Consider the following 17,542-nt stretch of genomic DNA (forward strand, 5'->3'; position numbering starts at 1 on the left):
CTCAATATTGTAAAAATGTCAGTTCTTCAAATTGATCTACAAATGCAACATAATCCCAACCAAAACCCAAGCAAGCTTCCTTTAGCAATTAACAAAATGAGTCTAAAATTTGTATGGAAATGTAAAGGACTAGAACAACCAAAACAACTTTGAAAGAGAACAAAGTTGGAGAACTTATTCTGCATTACCTAATATCAATATTTATTATAAAGCTTCAATAGTAAAGATGTAAAGTGTAAAGTAAGGTGTAAAGAAAGAGAAATAGGTCAATGAAACCGAAAAAGTTCTAAAAAAAAAAAGTCCCTTATATTTATATGGTCAATTGGTCTTTAAAGAACAAAGGCAATTCAGTGCAGAAAACAAAGACTTCACTAATAATGCTGGAACACATTTAGCAGTGATGACTAAGAAAAGGAAAAAACATATTTCCATAAGAGCAAATACTTGGGGAATCTAACCTTTTATGGATGTTGTAATGGTAGGGATATGCACTGCTCAAATCTCGCGTTAGGGAGCATAGTCGACTAACAAACCCAGCGCTGCCTCTCCAGATCTACCACCACATTTGGAGCTGAGACTGTGCCTCTCTGAGCTGTGGCCATCCAGAAACTGGGCACAGCAGGGGTACTCATGCCAGCCCATTCCTGCAGGACACAGGACTCCTCTAATGGGCAGTTCTGGCTTGGGAATTTCCCACTGGCCTAGCCGAAACTGTCTTAGAACAGTGCTTTAGTCTTTTTCTGCCCAGTTTTCCTTCCTTCTTCCTCTCCTTCAGTAGATGTCAGACTTGCATTGGAGTCTGAGGCTTTCCCTGCCTACTCTTGCTTCCTTCCCTTTATTTGCACAGGGATCTCCTGTAATAAATCTCTTGTATACCTAATCCTATCTTGGCTCTCCAGTCTTGGAGGACCTGAACTAACAGAGAAATTTTCCCTGAAAAAGTGCCATTTAAGCTGAGACCTAAAGGAGCAGAAGTTAGATGAAAATCTGAGAGAAGAAAAAGAACAGTCCTGAGTTAGACAGGAGGTTGGCACAGTGCCTGGTATATGGTTAATGCCTGACTAAATGGAATGAAAGGTGCTTTATGTGTGGCATGTAATTATTCCACATAAACAATTTTATAAAAGGAATTCTATTGTTATCTTTATTTTACAAATGACAGAATTAAGAATCAGATCTGTAAAGTAACTTACCCAAGGTCAGGCAGTAGTTGAAAAGTACAACTAGGATGCCAACAGGTTGGTTTGTTTCCAAGAGAGTTATTTTTAACTGCTTAATCAGCAGATTATACTGGCTCCCTTCAGAGGAATTGAAAATGGGCTTTGAAAAGAAAATTCTTGTACTATAATTTTTTAACAATTCATAATCCATCTAAAGGCCCCTGCCTCTTCTAAAAAGAGGACAGGGACATCCTGACTTACCATGGTGATGTTTATGAAAGTCATGAGGTAACTGGATAGTTACAGTTAGTGGTGTCTATGCTGTAAGGAGGATTTTATAGTTAGAGAAACAGAAGATTGAAAGAAATTCTAGGAAGTTTCTATTCTTTAAGTAATGCCACATGGAGATGATGCACATATGTCTTTCTAATTAGGAAGGAGTGACTGAAACCAGATGTATAGTATAGAGTTTGATGATTATTATAGTATTAAAACTCCAAAAATTTATCAGCTCACTATTCAATGTGATCTTTTGCATATCATGATACTATTTCAAAGTGCATTCTTCCATAAATTTTATCCAATTTGAAAACATATATTGACTATAGAGTTGAACGGTGTTCTTGGAATTCAAAATATACTACCCCATAATTCTCTCTCTAATACATTTATTGTAAAACAATCTCAGCAAATGATTATAGAGTATTAGAAATGAAATGAAGTTCAGCAATTATCCCTGCTCCTCACTTTCATGTAAGGAAACAATGGGTATATTAAACAATGGATGAACTAAATAATTTTAAGCATAGTAGCGTGTACTTTCAACTTAGATATTACCTGAAAATAAGCAGCACAATCAAAGAAGGCAATTGAAAGTCTACATGAACACACTGTGAATATAGTTTTCTATTCAGTCACCAGGAAAGAGCCCTTAGAAATTTCAAGTTGAAATTACTGCCACAGGTTCTCATGCCTTCAGAAATTACTATAATAAAATATTTGCTCAGAGTGATAAGAGGCACATTTGGTGGGGAGGGAGGTTAATGGAATTGTTTTCTATGAATATAAAAGTAATGAAGGCTTATTGGAGAAATTTTGGAAACTACAGAAATGTAAATAAAGGAAATTAAAATTAAAATTCACAGGATACGGTATAACTTAAGTCTGTTAGCCTGAAAGTTGCCTTTTAAAAGGTTAATTTTATGAAGACAAAAGCAGGAATAAAAAAAAATACTGATCAATTCTTCAATTTTTGTCATGGTGAGTGTTTAACAGGTATGATTGAATATGTCCCAGATTACGATCAGTCTCAACTTTTATTACTTTGGAAACTAAAAAGCTATACAAAGAAAGATAATATCTAAGAGATTCAAAGTAAAAGATAGATTCTGGTAATGGAAGAGTAATTTACTAGGCAATAAGGATCTAAAAAATCTTTCTTAGTGGTAGGTTCCAAATAACTGGATAGAATAATTGAATTAAATGAATCAATTAGACAAAAAAAAAACCTAATTTTTTAAATTGACCCTATAGTAGGTATTTTTATAATAACATTTGATTTTTCTAAGCTACGTCCTGAAATTATGTGGATATTTGCAAAGTTATGTAAAGGTTAACAACTGCTAGAGAAATGTAGGAGAATATAATCAATATCACATACTCTTCTTTACAAACTTCATCAGTAAAGATTTGTTTCATATTTACTCTGCTTGATCTTGTCTCCTGGGAAGGTTTTCACTCACTATTTATTCATTCTTTTTAGTCAGTCATTTGTCAATCAACAAATATTTATTGAGCACCCATTATTTGTCAGATTCTTTTCTAGGCAAATAAATACAACAGGAATATCTTTTTGGGAGGTGGAAAACAGTAATGAACACCTGAGTAGAAAAGACAGCTGAGGTGGGAATGTAAACTTGTTCAACCATTGTGGAAAGCAGTATGGAGGTACATCAAAATGCTCAAAACAGACTTACCATTTGACCCAGGAATTGCACTCCTAGGAATTTACCCTAAGAATGCAGCAATCAAGTATGAGAAAGATCAGTGCACCCCTATGTTTATCGCAGCACTATTTACAATAGCCAAGAATTGGAAGCAACCTAAATGTCCATCGATAGATGAATGGATAAAGAAGATGTGGTACATATACACAATGGAATACTACTCAGCCATAAGAAAAGGGCAAATCCAACCATTTGCAGCAACATGGATGGAGCTGGAGGGTATTTTGCTCAGTGAAACAAGCCAAGCAGAGAAAGAGAAATACCAAATGATTTCACTCATCTGTGGAATATAAGAACAAAGGAAAAACTGAAGGAACAAAACAGCAGCAGAATCACAGAACTCAAGAATGGACTAACAGGTACCAAAGGGAAAGGGACTGGGGAGGATGGGTGGGTAGGGAGGGATAAGGGGGGGAGAAGTAGGGGGGTATTAAGATTAGCATCCATAGCGGGGTGGGAGAAAGGGGAGGGCTGTACAACACAGAGAAGACAAGTAGTGATTCTACAACAGGTTGCTACGCTGATGGACAGTGACTGTAAAGGAGTATATAGGGGGGACCTGGTATAGGGGAGAGCCTAGTAAACAAAGTATTCGTCATGTAAGTGTAGATTAATGATTAAAAAAAAAAAAATGCAGTTCCTATGTGGTGACCTCTAATGAGTTCTACACAATGATATAAAGGACATATAAAAGTGTAGGCAAAGGGTCTGTTTGTGTTTATACAGAGGATCAAAGCCTAATTTGGCTACCCCGAAAATGAACTAAGAAACGATATGAAAGAGAACTTCCAACATCAGCACTCTCGGGAAGACTCATGCCAGAAGATGATCATCAAAAAACCCCAACAAAGATCCACGCACTGCTACAGCTGTAGATGCACTCATCCCACCAGCTCCTGGACTTGCCATGGGAATGAAGGAGATATCTAAGCTGGCCTGTGCATACAGTAAAACAACAAATTTGACTGGATCTATACTGTTGGAACTCAACCAAGAATTAGGAGAAGTGCAAATTGTAGCGCTCCAAAATCTTACAACTACAGACTATTTACTGTTAAAAGAACATATGGGATGTGAACAGTGCCCAGGAATGGGTTGTTTTAATTTGTCTGATTTTTCTCAAACTATTCAAATTCAGTTAGATAATAACCATCATATCATTGATAAGTTTTCACAAATGCCTAGGGTGCCTAACTGGTTTTCTTGGTTTCACTGGAGATGGCTGGTAATTACAGGTATGCTTTGGTTATGTAACTATACTCCTATTATGTTAATGTGTGTGCGCAATTTAAGTAGTAGCTTAAAATATATACATGCTGAAGTTACTCTACAAGAAGATATGTCAAAGAAATAATCAATCTTCCCATGTTTTCTCCCGCCTGCTACTTCTATAGCTGTTCTTCTTCCTTCCTAATTACAACGAATTCTTAAATAGAATTCGTGCCTCATATCAAATTTACCGAGTATCATAACTCCTCCAAGTGGTAAAGATACCTCAAGACAAATGCTGGGCATAGAAGCCACAGGGCATAAATATGCAAAGAAATAAAAAGCTAACCATTTCAAACAATAAGGCTTCTCTCTCACTTACCAACTTAACATTTCCCTGTATGGCCCCGGAAGATGACTGGTTAGCCAGAGACGGGTAAGATTCCTCAAGGGAGGAACAACCTAAGACAGGCACAGTCGCAGGGGGGTCATCAGGTGAGAAATTGGGAATCAACAGAGGTGAGGCTTAGAACCTCACCCCCCCTGTTCTGAGAGAAATCTTCTGCATCCGTGGATGTTTTATTGCCCTTGTCTAGCTTGGATTAACACATAGTCTACAGGCACACACCTGATCATCTACATTTGCTCTCTTACAACACTAAACTATGTTTTCTACCTTTATGTTGTATCTACCTACCACTTCAGCATCTTATTAAAAATAATAAAGAGAGAAATGTGGTATCCACATATAAATCAAGTATAAAAATCAAATGTGTATTCATATTTGAACTGACTGTTTATAGTTCATAATGCATGAGCAAAACCAAAAGTTTCTGTGATGACTGCCCTTGTACTGTTCACCATGTAACTTATTCACTATGTAAGAATTTGTTCTCCATGTAAGAACTTGTTCGTTATGCTTCAGAAGATTGGAGACTGACGAAAATTAGGCTTGGGGTGGATTAATGATTGTGCATTGAGCATTGACTCCCCTATACAGAATTTTATTGTTGTTAACAACCATTTGATCAATAAATATGAGAGATGCCCTAACAACAACAACCAAGAAAAAGTACACACTTCCAATTGTAAAATAAATAAGCAACCGGGATGTAATGTATAGCATAAGGAATATAGTCAAAATATTGTAACAACTTGGTATGGTGATAGCTGGTACTTAGAATTATCATGTATATAAATGTTTAATCACTGTGTTGTACACCTGAAACTAATGTAATGTAATACTGTGTGTCAACTACCCTTCAATAAAAAATAATTATCTAAAAAAAAAAAAAAAAAAAAAAGACAGCTGATTAAAAAAGGAGCCCAAAGTTCAAAACAAATCATCAGGATGCAAACAAGATTAAACTTTCACAAGAGCTAGCGAAGTGTTATCAAGGAGCAGAGTTTCATTCAAAAGAATCTTTCCTCAAAAGGAAAAGGAAAGAAAAGGGCTTGAATAAAACTGAACTTATTGTACAGAAATGTAATTCTTTTAAATATCGGAACATAATGCATCAGTTTCTAAATTTTTATATTTCTATTCTGCCTAGCTCTACACCACTCTCTTCTCATACTTTCTTCTTAGGAAGCTTCACTCAGAGAAGAATTTTTCAGGGTAATGTTAACCATATGGCATTTTCTAATCTTCCCCACAAAAAAAAAATGCAAAGTAGGGTTTTAAAGTAACACTGCCACCTACAAATAAGTACTTAGGGGGAAAAATAGCTGAAATTCCAATCATCTGGGTAGATGTCCAAGTTGCCAAAAATCTAAGAATAAGACATTGGAGTGGGGCTTCTGGTTTACAGAAAATAGAAATGTGATTAAAATAAGAAAAGAAAAATAACTTCAAAGTCTTGGCATCCTTCAAATACAAAAAGTCTATTTGCCTATGTATTTTGTCTCTATATTAACTACATCTTTCCAGTCGTAGGAGATCCTTGGCCAAGATACTTTAACATCCCTGCATCTCAGTTTCCTTACCTCATGGGGGTAGTATAATAGCATCTACCTCTTTGTTGTGAGGATTAAATTCTTAGTATGTATTAAGAATGATAAAACTTCAATTTAGATAACTGTCTATTTTATCTTTTCCTGAGTGTTTTCATGTTTAGCCTTAACCATTATCAATAGCCAGAACTACTTCCCTTGTTCCACCACCTGTTCCCAAAGTTACCAACCAGAACTTTTGTGCACAGGATCACTGAGTAAGAAGTATTCTCTGATTTACCCACCCTTGTGTACCTGACCACCTAGGTTACTACCATAAGGAGAGAGCTCTAAGTTGAACTTCAGCATTAATAATAATGAAGTAGGTCTGTAAGAAATATTAACTGAATTGAATTTTTAGATTTTAGTTTGCAGTCACAGAATTCAACAGGTAGCTCCAAATTTTAAACACATAACAAAGGTATATATCTTGATATTAAAATGACACTTATGAACTTTAGAGGCCAGCTTATAGCATGGAAGTCACATAAACTTCATACTCCAGGCAACAACTTGATGTTTTGGAGAGGTGAATGGATGGAACTGAGGGAAAGGAGGTAGGTAGAACACAGGTCCTGTGTACATCAAATTGTACGAGTACATTACCCAGATAGTGCCACTTTGATAATCAATAGTATTCCACAAATCAATCTGAATATCATCCAGCTGTTTATTCAGCATCTGGAAAATAGACTTATTTAAAATAATAGCTAAGAAGTATAATGATGCAGGAAGGTGATGAAAGGATGCCTTCAAACTGAGGTTAAAGTTGAACTCAGAAATGAAAATATAAGATAAAAATACAAAGAAATGCTTATCCATCTGTAGAATGACATCTCTGGCAAAAATTTTAAAATATGCCAATACCCACTATTGATAAGGATGGAGAACAATGAGAAATAATAAATACTGATATTTAAAACCACTTTGTTTATTTAATGTAATATTGTATGTAACTATAATTCAATTTTTTAAAAGTTTGTTTAAAATTACTTTGAACAACACTATGACATTTCAAATGAAGTTGAATATGTATATATATCCTGCAATCTAGCAAGGATCTCCTCCTAAGTATATATTCTAAAGAAATTCTTACCCAGGAGACATGTACAATTATATTAATACCAGCATTGCTGCAAATAAACAGCATAAAACACAAAACTGGTAACTCAAATATCCACTGAAAAGCAACTGAATAAATAAATTGTAGTGTATTCATTAAATGGAATACAATGCAGCACCAAGAATAAGTTACAGCTACATATGTCAATGTGGATGAACTTCATAATCCTGTAACATGCTGTGGAAAAATAAAAAGCAAGTTTCAGGAAAAAACAATTATATCATTCTATTTATATAAAGTTCAAAAATATGCAAAACTAAATAATTTGTTTTTAGGGATACATTCACATGTGGTAAAACAGTAAAGAAAAACAAGGGATAATAAATACAAAATTCAGGGTAGCAGATACCCATGGTAAAAGGTAGTAGAGGAGGGGAATGAGATAGCAGAGGACAGACAGCGGGAAATTGCGTGTACTATTCAGCTTTTCAAGCTGGGTGGTGGGTACCTGGGTGTTCACTTATTATTGGTGGTGTTGCTGCAGTTATTTATACTTTGTGTATGTGTTATGCATAATAGTAAATTTTTTAAATCAGAAATTATGCATCATAAGAGATTTTCAATTAATGTGAGATTTTAAAGTTTTACAAACATCCAAAATCCAGTCAAAGTATTCTGAACATAACCTCAGGGAGGCCTTAGAAGATTGGAATATTATGAATATGATCAATTATTCAGTAGATTCTTGGTCTTGAATTGATTTCTAATTCTTCTGTGGTAAGAATTTGAATTCTGTATATGTAAATTCCAGTTTTACAGAATTTCTGGCTACTGAATGAGTCCAACTGACTGCTTGGAATACACCTAAAATTTTTACTCTATTGTTCTCTTCTTATCAGACATGGGGATACGTGTGAATTAATTTTTTAAAACTATTATTCCTTTGTGCAAATGAAAGAAGCTGCAAGAAAGCCAACTTTTAGTGCTAGTGTTGGAATTGTAGAAAAAGAGAAACAGCCCTAATTAGAAGTGGTTCCTGACTAGAAGTTTTATCCAAACAAAAAAAGAGAATATGCGTCATGAAATTTATAATTTGAAGATTTCTGACAGCACCAAGGTATATACCCCAAGAATGAAGAGTGAATAAATACAGAAAGGAGAGTATTGTATGACTATGCTAAGAAGCAGTAATTCTCTTCATTTACCTATTGACACTTCAGTACCTTGGCAAGATCTCTATCTCAGGAAAGTATGTATTAGAACAACAGACTTAATGATACTAGGCAACTAATTTTCCTTGCTGTGATTCCATGCTCCTTGACCAACTATAACCTGGTTATAGCTCAACTGCTGTATTATTTTCCTACAAGGAGAGAATGGAGAACCTTCTGGCACTGTGATGGGTATTACCCATCCCACCAGGATTTCTGCCTGAAAGGCTGGCTTATAGAGACTCTATCACCTGGCTTCCTTGTCCATTGGACTTCCTGTTGAGTTGAGCCAATGCAGAGCCTCAGTGAGAAGATAGAGGGAGGGAGAAAAGAGAGGTTGAATTATCTATTCCCCAGGCTTCTCCCTGTGGTGTCCTTGTAGGATGACTGTGTCCATGACAAAATATCTCAGCCTCTCCCTCTCTGGGTTCTAGTGATTCCCTCACTTCCTCATGCCATCAGGCCATCAAAATGTCTAACCCTGTGATCCTGCCTTTGCTCCCACAGTGTATACAGTGCAGCCCCCAAGAGAATAGTCCTCCAACTAAACAATCATTAGCGCAGTGTCAAAGGATGGTGCAAAAACGTTTCTGTACTTTTTTCATGAGGTTATCTCCATACAGAGACAGCACCAGATGGGCTGCGAGGGCCCTTTTTGCTCTCATCTGCTCATCTCTTTCCTTTTCTTCCCCTCTTCCCTATTTCCAGGATCCTCTCCATCCAGTCAGTGCCCTCTGAGGTCAAGTCCATGGAGAGTCCTGTGCTAGCACAGTCCAGGGAAGCCAATTGCAGGACCTCTCAATCCTTCCGTTTAACTGACTTAGGTCTTTTAAAGTCTTTAGAGTGAAGGAACCACAAAACACACAAATGCATTTTAAAAACAAGACTTTCTTCCTGAAAATTTTGTTGCCCTCTCATAGTGCAACTTGGGGACATTATTTTGCTAAAAGACCCTCTTCTCATGCTATGTGAGAAGGGGAAAGAATTAAGGGGACAGAGGTGAAGTGCTGAGAGGGCAGGAAGAGGGGAAAGAAAGGAGTGGTAGCTGGATATGAGAGTCATATTCATCAAGGAGAAGAAAAAGAAACAGAGCATTTCAGGAAATGAAAACAGCATTATTGGAGGCCCAAATCTGGGAAGATAGAACATTTGTAGAAATAAAATAAGCCCAGTGTAACAGTAGCTTTGTTAGTGATGGAGAGATGGTTTGTGAGATGGAGCTGCTTATCAGAGAAAGCAGATAATTATCGGTCACATTAAGAAACTCAACCTTTATCCTAAGTAAAGAAAGGGTAGGTTGTTAGGGGAAATCTGGTGGAAAGCAACTTAAATACTATAAAAGTTTGGTTAGGAAAGATTGATAAGCTGGCCCATTTGATATATTGTATATTACTCTATTTCTTGACTTTTTTGCACTCAAGTTTTTTGAAATTTGAATTACCCAAATAATGTTAATGTAAAAGTTTTGAACAACACAAATTGAAAAGTCCCCCGATTTTTCATTCTTAATAATTCTTGAACTTTCCTCTCAGTTAACTGTTAACAAAAAGTCCTGACTATCAGTGACCTAAACTAATTGGAGTTTATTTGACAGGTAGCTACAAGCGTTGGTTCAGTGATTCAGTGATGTAAAGAATTTTCCTCATGGTGTCCAGATGGCTGCAATAGCTCCAGGCATGGTATCTATCATTCACAAATTAGTGCATAGCTTTAGGTACTTAATTTTCACTACTGTGTGAAATTCCACTGTATGAATATACTACAGTATATCCATTATCTTGTTGGTGGACATTTGGGTTATTTCCAGTTTGGGGATTTTGTTTGTTTTGTTTATATCTGCTTTTGTTATTAAAAACATGTGCTTTAATAGTCTTGTACAAGTCTTCTGATGTGCAAATTGCACAGATTTCTCTAGGGTACATACCTACGAATGGAATTGCTGGGTAATAAAGTTTTCATATCTCAATTTTATTTCATCAGACCCTTTATATAAATGATATAATGTAGAACATATTGTTCTGTATCTTATTTTAATTCATTACATAAGCTCAAATAATTTGTTTTTCTCACCACTCTATCCTTAGCACTCTTCATTCATTTTATAAATATGTATTAAATATCTACTATGTACCAGGCTCAAACCTGAGTTTTCCCTTGAAGTCTTTTCTGTCCATATCCTCCACCATGACTCTCTCAGTTCTGATTCTGCAGTTTGCTAGTTTACAAGCAGGTATTATCCCAAGAATAGGGCCATTCCTAGTCCACAAGTTGCTTTTATGCTACTTGGCAAAAGATGTACCCCTTTCACAGTACCTAATCACATGCCAGGGCCAGCACTACACAGTGTTTTCTGAGCAGAGCACAACCTGGATTTCAGCTCCCTCACTCCCTCAGCAGTTGCTCTTATTCAAGTACAACCTGTTCAACTGTACAGAGAAGCACTGCCTAAGAAAGGTAGCTAATAGATGCAAACTTCTCTTTCAGTTTCTTTGATCCTGGCTATACTAAAAGATGTTCTCCCATTCCCTCTTCTTTTTTCACCTTTAACTATTTTTCTTATTTTTCTTAGACTATAGGAAGCAGCCATAACATTTGTCATGAAGAAAATATTTGCCCTGAGGAAAAGTGGCACCAATCAGTTATTTTAAATATAAGTTCTGTGACTCAAAGAACATGCTTGTCAGTAAGACGAGTCCAGATATCCCAGCCACAACAGCTTGGCTTGGCTTGGCCTGAGAACTAGTGCTCAGGTGCCAGAATGACCTTCTATGGGCCTAAGAGATAACAGTGCTACTGAGGTGGCTTCATCCAATTTCTGTTCAGTAGCCCCATTTCTGTTTATGTCAAGTGACACAAGACAAGCCAATCAAATTCTTTCTTTGAAAACTGTAACTGATAGATGAATAAAGAAAGGATGGATTATTAAGTTTAATTAACCCAAGTGATACCAAGCAAGTTATGATTTCATTTTCTGTTTGAATAGGTCCCAATGTAGGGAAATTTGGGACTTGAGACAATTTCCCTTGTACAAAATCTCCAACAGAGAATGAAATCTGTCTGACTGTTTCTTCATGGTACCTGACTGATACACTAAATGGTCACTTCCACCACAGTTAAGTATAAACTGTTTTATATAGTTTTCTAAGTTCTCTTTTTCTCTCAACCATATGCTAACTTCCTCCAGAAAACTTCCTCATGAGTACTTTAACCCCTGGCAGAGTGCTGAACACACATAACAAGGATTCAATAAATATTTGAGAGGCTGAATAACTTTTTAAAAAATTGCTAATAACTGAACCTAAAATATTTAGTATAAAGTAACATATTACCATTCTGAAAATGTAAACAATGTAAGTTGGAGTTCATGTGCCTTTTTCCTCCCCTACTTCAACTATCTCTACCCAAGGATTGTCATTGTTAACAGTTTCCTGTGTGTTTTCCCAGACCTTTATATGCACAGACATATTAATTTGAGGTTTTCTTCCCCTTATATAAAAATGTAATCACATATTTTTTCTGCATCTTGCTTTTATTAATTAAATCATTTTTTGTCTATTCTTCACGTTACTCTGTGTGTGTGTGTGTGTGTGTGTGTGTGTGTGTGTACCTCATTGTTCTAGATGGCTGCTTAGTGTCCCTCCCATAGTATGGGTATGTCACAATTTTTATAAAAACCTATGGTTTAATATTTAGGTAGTGTCCAAGTTTTAACTACTATGAGTAATATTACAATGATCACCCTTGTGTTCTGGGAGTATTTTTGCAGGCTGCAGACCCAGATGTGGAATTACTGGGGACAGTTATAGTGATGTTTTGAAAAGGAAACTCAGAAAGAGCTGAATTCTAAGCTTGACACTGCCACTTCTAATCTATGTTCCCCTGAGTATGTCACGTCAGCTTCCTCAGATTCAATTTCATTTGTTAGAGAAAGAAAAATCTCAGTGTGGTTCATAGGATTGTTGTGAAAATAAAATGACAAAATTAAAGCATTGTGGTTGATCAATATTAAGCTTCAGCTTAGTTGTAGTAGGATAGGAATATTTTCTGAGCCCCTTCATAATTTGCTAAATCTCATTAGATGACCTGCCAATTTTTAGTGTGCAGCTGGCATGTTCCTCTTCCGAATATAGAACGAGGAACCAAGTAGAAGAATATAATGGAAATCAAATAGACAATCAATACATTCTGTGGAAATAGGTCTTGTTCTTTGAAAAAGTGAATTCAGGATCCCAGTTTTGATCACCCTTAGAAAAACATGAAAGTGATCCATAAAAATCTCCAAAAAAGAAAATATGTTCTAGAATCCTTTAAGGTTATAGGCAGAGAATCCCACAGATCTTTATAATCACAACGGTCAATATAAAATACCTTTAACTAGTAAGGAAAGCACTTATGGAACTAAATCTTGTTATTAGTAGACCTGAGTTTGTATTCTGCTTCACCACTGACTGATCTGTGAGCAAGTGATAAGCTCTCAGACTTTGGTGAGGTTTTTTGTTCTGTTTTAGTTTTTTATTTGTTTGCAAGATGGAGATAAAAATAACAAAGTATTTTAAGGATTATATGAGTACTGCATGCGAAAAAGCCCAGTAGAGATCCTTGCAAACTGAGGTATTCAGTAAACGTAATTCATGGAAAGGGAGGAAGAAGAAAACTAGTGGAAATGACATTCCAAGGAAGGAATGGCTCTGAGCCCTTGAACCAAGAACCTCTGCTTTCCTCACCTGCAAAATGAAGGAATTGGATTAGACCATCTCTAAGGCCCTTTCCTTCAAACAATTACATGTATAAAGCACTTACTGTATATCAAGTATTATTCTAATTGCCTTATATTTAGATTCACTTGATCTTCACAGCAAACCTATGAGACAGGTACTGTTATTACCTTTCCCATTTTACAGATGAGGAAACTAAGAGACAGCAAGGTTAGGGTGATTTGCCCAAGGTCACTAAGCCAGTGAGGGACAGAGGCAGGGCTTTGAGCCTAGGTTGTCTAGCTCCAGAGCTCATGTTCTTAACCTTCATTCTATGACTCTCTGACATCCTCAAACATTTGAGTTATTTGCTTTGTGTTGATATTTGAAGGAACTTTCTTTTCTAATAGTTTCTTTCCATGTTGTTTTATTTTAATGCTTATTGGTGTGTAGATTTATTTAGAGGGCTTTTTTTTTAGAAAAAGTTAATACAAATTAGAACTTATATTTGGTATCTACTTCTGTGCAACAAATTACCCACAAACTTTGTAGCTCTAAACAACAAGAATTTATTATCTCACATAATTTCTGAACGTTAGAGATTCGAGAGCAGCTTAACTGTGCAGTTCTGGGTCAGGGTCTCTCATGAGCTTGTAGCCTGGTTGTTGGCCGGGGCTGCCATCATCTGAGGCAGTTGAGAATCTGCTTCCGAGTTCACTCATATAGCTGTTAGTAGGAGATTTCATTTCCTTATCACATGGCCTCTCCTTAAGACTACTCATATAAATTAGCAGCTGGTGCCCTAGACTGAAAAATGAGAGAGAGAGAGAGAGAGAGAATCCAAGACAGAAGCTGAAGTCTTCTGTCCAAGCTACTCTCTTAATCTTAGAGGTGACCTTCCATTACTCCTGCCATATTCTATTTGCAAGTTACCAAATCCAGCCCAAACTCAAGAGGTGGGCAATTAAGTTCCATCTTTCAAGGGGAGGAATATCAAAGAATGTATGAATATATCTTTAAAACCACAATCAGTACAAACAAAAATATAACAAAGAGTGGTGTACTCATTGCCCCAAATTGGCAATTTTCATATTATCACCTTATCATATTTTTATTAAGAACATTTTCACTAAAAAAATTAGAAATAAAATATTTTTGTTCCCACATCCAGCCCCAATCCCTTCCCTACTCCCCAGAGACAACTCTCAGATTATATGGCATGTATTGTCAATCTCTTTTATTCTTTTATGTTCATGTAAGTATAGTGAAAACAGTGTATGGCATTGTTTTGTGGGTTTTTTAATTTTTCACAAAGGGTATCATCCTTACATATTTCAGTTCGCTTTTTTCACTCAATGTTGTTTTTGAGATTTATGTATGCTGATATATTTAGACCTAGTTCACTATTACGTTCTACAAACAGACCACTTTCAATTCATCTAAGGATGGAGTTTGCTTCCTAAATTATAAATCACTGTTATAATCAATGCTGTAAGTAAAAGCTTTATGCATGTTTTCTTATGCATATGTGGAAATCTCTCTAGATCAGTGAGTGTTTCCACATAGTGTGCTCCATCCCACAATGAGAAATTTCTTATTGTGACCGGTTCATGTCTCATTGTGAGCAGTTACATATATGTAATTGAAAGTTTCATGAGAAACAATACTTATCCTTTCTATGAAGAATGACCTCTGATATTACCTATTTTTAATCTTTGTTCTTTTAAATTAGTAACTTTTAGCCACTGAATTGATTTCTGGACTATGGGGTTCCATCAGCAGTTCGAAAAACAACCTTCTAGGCTAATATCCAGCTCTTATGGCACACACAGTTTATGACCATTTAAACTTTACAAGACATTGCAAACTTGCCCTTCTTAGTAGTTGTACCAATTTGCACTACCCCCAGCAGCATATTGAAAGTTCCTTTTTGTCTATATTGACACCCACACTCAATATTGTCATGTTTTTCACTTGCCAATCTCATTATTGGGTCTCATTTAAGGGTTGGATGAAAGCAGGTCTGTATAAACATTTCTTTATTTGGGAGGCACAGGTGAAATGGGAGATTTCTCCAATTATTGTCTTCATGGCTGCATGTGCCATTCCTGAGTCTCTTGGAAAATGTAATAAAGAAAGAACAGAAGCATTATGGAGGCATTCCTCAGAGGAATCACAGGAATCTCTGGAACAGAGCTAGACCCACCTGCCATGGCTCCCTCTGATTTTATATCTCCAATCCATTTACCACTTTTCCCAAGCCTTCCACTCTAATCTTTAGCAGCATTTCTCCTACTGTGCAGAGAACACGAGCACATTACAGGAACACTCTGCTATATCCTATGCTTCACCTATAAAGTTACCAATATCTGCTTCCATTCCATCCCATCCCAGAGCAAGTGGTGAACTTCTTCCTTCTTCCTGCCCGAGGCTAATTCTTTCACCCCAGCACTGAGATCAACCCCATCCCATCCTCTGAGGGCTCTTGATTCATAAATGATGCTCCCTTTTGCCTCTCTCTTCAACTCCTCCCCCTACCTCATCCTTCCTTTGAGCACAGCAGCATGCTCAAGTCTCCCCTTCCTGAATAAGGTCTGCTCTTAAGTCCTTGCTCCTCTCTGTCTGACCTACACTTACATCCTCAGGACTAAACATTACTTCTTCAGAGAAGCACTTCCTTTCATTCATAGCACCTATCCTTTACCTTCATAGCATTTACCAAAGGATGTGTTAACATGCTTATTTGTGGATCTGCCTAATCTAACATGCAGTCAGTTCCAAGGGGTCAGGAACCTTGTCTCCCTAGCACCTCACAGAATAGGCACTAAGGGATTGTTTTTTTAAGAAAAAACGAATGATTTCCTAGTCTGCAGCCTCACTCTTCCACTCACCACTCTTACACCACATGAATATTTCAAAATGAAAAGCCTGCCACACCGTTCCCCAGCTGAAAAAAATGCAATTGGCTTCTCAGCCTGTGAAGGCCACTCTCCCGAGCACAGCTTGAAACGGTTCTGTGAAAACAACTCTCTCCTCCCCACAAGGCAAAATAAATACCACCTCTTCAACAGACGAAGCAGAAGAGGAATACTTAAATCAGCTAATATTATTAGGTGACAGCCCTAATAAAAGGAGCTGTGGAGGAAGGATATAGAAACCATAGAAAAAGAAGATTATATAATTATTTATAGATTTCATCCTGCAGTTGTTTTTGTTTTTTCCTTCCATTTCTCTTTCATGAGAAAACTTTTGCCTATCGATTCAAATGGAAGGGAATCTAACATTTCCCTGAGCACTGATGATATTCCAGGCATTAGACTAAATGCTTTATTTACTTAATCTTGGTTAACGTAATTCTCTTCAAAACCCAGAGTATGTATCATCTACTCTTTCAAAACTAAAATGACCAAGGCCAAAATATCAAAAACACCAAGAAAAAGGAAATGTTTTGGTGATTTCCACATTACAGGAAAATGCAAAAGGCCTGTACAATATATATGCTTTTTATTAGTTGACATTAGGTCATGAGTCATCTCTGGCATATGTGATAGTCTTATTGAAAGAATATAGTAATTTATCCTCCATTTGCCCCATGGTCCCAAGCACATAAGTCAGTGAGAATTATGCCTGGGTCTTGACTGGGCTTACCCCGCCTTATCTCTAAACATCCCGACCCTCCCCCAAAGCAACAGGCCCAGCGGATCCGCCACAATAAAAGGCACAATAAAAGGCACAATGTTCTGCACCACGCTGCTGCTCTCTCTCTCTTTGTCTCTGTCTCTCTATCCCCGTGCTCTCCCTGCTCTCCCTGCCCTCACCCTCTCTCTCTCTCTCTCTCTTTGTCTCTGTCTCTCTGTCCCCCTGCTCTCCCTGCCCTCGCTTTCTCTCTCTCTCTCTCTCTCTCTCTCTCTCTCTCTCTCTCTGCTCTCTCTGTCCTGGGGCTCTCTCTGCTACTCCCTCCCTCTCTCTCTCTCTCTCTCTCTCCCCCCACCCCGCTCTGGGGCAGCCACTCTCTCTTTCAGATAATAAAGTCTCTTGCGTGGGCCCGTGTCTCCTGAGTCATTCTGGGTAAGGAGGGTCACGGCGAGATACCCTTTCACTGGTGCTGTGACTTGGATGAGGCTCTCCCATTGACTTTGCTCTTCCTCCAGAAACCTGAGCTGCTCTGGAAACTCTCACTGCCCGATCCTCCTCCACAGGCTCACCA

Source organism: Manis pentadactyla, chromosome 2 (assembly GCF_030020395.1).
Source record: "Manis pentadactyla isolate mManPen7 chromosome 2, mManPen7.hap1, whole genome shotgun sequence".
In the NCBI taxonomy this organism is placed as follows: Eukaryota; Metazoa; Chordata; class Mammalia; order Pholidota; family Manidae; genus Manis; species Manis pentadactyla.